At 44.8% G+C, this 3,897-nt stretch overlaps 1 protein-coding gene across 2 annotated transcripts in view; it reads left to right on the forward strand.

Moving 5' to 3' along the window:
* Positions 1 to 3,897, forward strand: part of BMPER (BMP binding endothelial regulator) — a 232,619-nt gene that overhangs the window by 115,000 nt on the left and 113,722 nt on the right. The window lies entirely within an intron of this gene.

Raw genomic sequence — 3,897 nt, forward strand, 5'->3', positions numbered from 1 at the left:
TCAGTTGCAGCCTTGGCTTTCCTGGTTTGCTCCCTGCAGGACCGGACCAGTGCAGAAAATATTCCTCCTTAGAGCTGAATCCCATCCGCCATCCTTTGTAGGCCTTTCTTTTTAGCCTCAGGAGCTCTGCTAGATCCCTGGAGAGCCAGGGAGGCTGCTGTGCCCTCTTGCTGCCTTTCCTCCAAGATGGAATAGAATTAGCTTGTGCATTGAGGATCGCTCCCTTGAGGAGCAACCACTCTTCCTGAACTCCCCTCCCCCTGGGGTCGTGGTCCCTTAGGGCCTCACTGACAAGCCTCCTGAGCTTGTCAAAGTCGGCTTTCCTGAAGTCAAGGACTTCCGTGTTGCTGACTGACTTGCCAGCTTTTCGGCGGATGGTGAAGGTGATCAGCTCATGGTTGCTGTCACCCAGCTTCCCATTGATCACTAGGTCGCCGACTACATCATCCCCAGTAGTCAGTACCAGGTCGAGCAGTGCTTTACCTCTCATTGGCCCATAGACTTCTTGAGTCAGGTAGAGGTCATCCACGCACGATAGGAATCTTTGCGACCACTCAGTTTTTGCTGAGTAATCCTCCCATGAGATGTCTGGGTAACTGAAGTCACCCATGACAACCATGGTCCTGGAGCATGCGGCCTCAGCCAGTTCCTGGGCAAACTCCTGGTCAAGCTCTTGACTTTGGGTGGGAGGTCTGTAGTAGACTCCCACCATTGTGTCCCCTGTGCTGTGTTCCCCACGGATTTTAACCCAGAGGATCTCCAGTCATCCACCCTGGTCAGCAACTTCAGCTTTTAGGGATGCGTAGTTTTCCTTAACATAGAGGGCTACACCCCCGCTCCTTTTATGTACTCAATCTCTCCTGTACAAGGTGTAGCCATTTATACCCATGGCCCAGTCATGGGTGGAGTCCCACCAGGTCTCCGTTATCCCTATGACATCGTAATTATTTGTGTTAAGCAGGAGGATGAGTTCCTGCTTACTCCCCAAGCTCCTGGCATTTGTGTACAGGCAGGCAAGTGTCCCCTTGGGGGCTCTTGCCTTGCCCACAGATTGTACCAGGTCTGGAGCAGGGGTGGGCTCCCTTAAGTGCCTTGGCCTGCTGGCTTTGCAAGGGTTGCTCAGTGGGCCAGCAGTGGCGGTAGTCCTCCCATTCCCCAGTGGATCAGGTCAGCCATTTTAAAGCCCAGTGGAGCAGGTCAGCCAGTGTGGCTGAGAAGAGCCTCCTCCCCAGGGGAGAGAGGTAGAGGCCATCTCTTCCCAGCAGCTCACAGGATTAAACCAACACTTTTGTTGGCTGCAAAGGACCAACTCTCAGGATAATAATAAATTCTAATTTATTGTAAGGGATGTGAAGTTACCAATAAAATCATAAATGCAAACTTTGAGTTATGAGGGGTACTGGCCACCTTAACACACACATACACACACTTACACACACAATTTCTGCAATAATAGTGTAGCACCAATGTTGGTTTATACCTATTTGGGGAGCTGGAGTTTGTTGTTGATGATCAGCTTCCTCAAGGTGATGTCTTCTCCAGAAGTGGGTTGCCTGCTTGTCCTTCTGTTTCAGTAGGTCGGGTGCTGGATGAGAGGGCACCAGTGAGGGTCATGCTTCACTGCCTTTTATCCCTTTCTGGCATACTTCTGTGATCCCCCAGCATCGTCTTGGCTGCCCAGTCTGGAGGTCACTGTCCCATGTGGGTCTTGAGCAGTGCGTTGCAGCTGTTAGTCACAATCCCTGGGGTTCTGCCCAATGGTGCAGTTTTGGGAGCCCAACCTTGACTTGATTGACTCAATGGCTGTGTCCTTGCAGGTTCCAGGTGGCTTGATTAGCTTAAAATGACTTGTAGAGTTCTGTAGTTGTAAGTTCCTTTAGCTAGGCTATTGTCAATTAACAGCCAGAGGCTCTTGCTTTGTCATTCAATTACCTACTGACTCATACATTCACTCAGGGGACCAGCCCAATACAGCAATACAATTCCAATGCATTCTTATAATAATAATTTTATTAATACAAAGTATGACTTACTCTAGAGAATACATTTGTTAAAAATTAAAAGGTATAAAACATAGAATACAGAATGCCAGGGCAAAAATGAGACAGATGAAATATAAAAATGCACTGTGAGAAATATAAAAATGCAATGTGAGGTAGTGAGGATCAAAGGCCACTGGGGACAGTAAGCAAGTTAGGTTAGATGCAATCACATAGACTGATTTATCATAAAACTTTAGACAGATATAGGAAGTTTGCTTTGGGAAATAGGTCTTAATCAAAGGGGGAATGTGTTCACCAGGATATATTTACAGTCATGCTTTCAATGCACCTTGGCTTTTCTTGTCTCTTACAGGCTTTGCTTTGAAGTGGGTATTTTAGTTTTTTTATTTTCTTTAGTAACACTTAGCTCAATTGATATGTAGGTGTAGGTTATTCCTACAGAAGGCCACTTCAGTTTTCTGGCTTGCTTCAAGCCTTGCCACAGCTTGTGCTAGGTCTCTGCCAATACTTAGAAGGAAAAAGAAATGCACAAAACGGGGGGTGGGGTGCAGGCAAGAAGGGGCTTCAGTTGTATCAATGCCCAGAAGGGGATTGTACAAAGGGGGCTCCCTGTTACACTTTGCCTCAGTCAATCAAATGTGTAAGACTCCAAAATGATTCGGGAGAGGAAATTCAGGAAACAAAGTCTCTAAGTAAGGTTGCTCAGTGGCTGTTTCAAACTGAAATGGCTCATTCTGAGTACCCAGCGTGTGAAATCCTTTCTTGACCCATCAGTGGTTTTTCTCTGTCCCTTTCATTGTGTCTCATTGAGGGCTCCATGCCTTATTTTCTCATCCACTATATTATAATTTATGCATGAGTTCTGTCTTCTCTCAGCCTTTCCCTTGATGGAGTGACAACAGCATTTTGGTGAGCCCTGGATATATATTTATCCTGTCATTCTGCACCTGTGCCTCTTCTTAAAGAACTATTCCCTGAGCATCAGAAGAATCCTCAATGAAGGAATTCATTTCATTTTGTCAAGGTTTCCTGTCTGGTTCTTAATTTAGATCTGCAGTTTCAGCCCACAATAAACTCAGTATTTTTGGATACAGTGATGAAAGAATTATGAGCAGTCCATAGCCATGTGTGTTCAGGATGCTTCATTGCCCCCCCTTGGGATAGGTGAAAAAACTTGTTCTTTCTGGAGAGTCCAGTGTCTGAAATCTTGTTAAAGAATGTGGTACAGACAACATATTTTAATTTCTTCCTAATAGTATTAGCATTTATTCAGCTGGTCCCCATACATATAAACCTTCCTCATGGTTTACCATGGTATTGTGCCATTGGGAGTGAGTGGAATATTGTATCATAATTTTTTAAAACTGAACTCTGAAAAGTTTTCTCCATGTCTCTCTCTCTCTCTTTGGAGGTCAGAGAAGCATCATAAATGCATATAGTTGAAGACTACTCATAATTTTTTTGTAGTAACAAGGCAAAGTCGCCTTGATTTTATGGCTAACCTGAAATCCTGTCACAATTGCATGGAGACATTTGAATGGGGGTTTAGAGATAAATGCAAAAGGGTCTGCACAACACAGTGGAGAAATTAAAGGCCTCCTCCTCCTCTTTTGCCAATAACTGCCTTTCTTGTGTAATCAAAACAGAATATCGCTTAGGTTGAAATATTTTTGTGCCATATATGGTCTTTTTTATAGTATGTGTGCACAATACCAAGAACAATGGGCCCTGATCCCTGGCCAGGCATAATACAATGGGCCCTGATCCCATGGCACTACCATAATACTAGTAAGAAATAATGTTTTTGTAAAGGACAGGGGTAGACAAAACAGTACTTACCTCATAAGTTTACCTTTTGCATTTCTTTGCCCATCCTTTTGCTTTTCTCTTTCCC

Source organism: Alligator sinensis, unplaced genomic scaffold (genome assembly GCF_000455745.1).
Source record: "Alligator sinensis unplaced genomic scaffold, ASM45574v1 scaffold86_1, whole genome shotgun sequence".
Lineage (NCBI taxonomy): Eukaryota > Metazoa > Chordata > Crocodylia > Alligatoridae > Alligator > Alligator sinensis.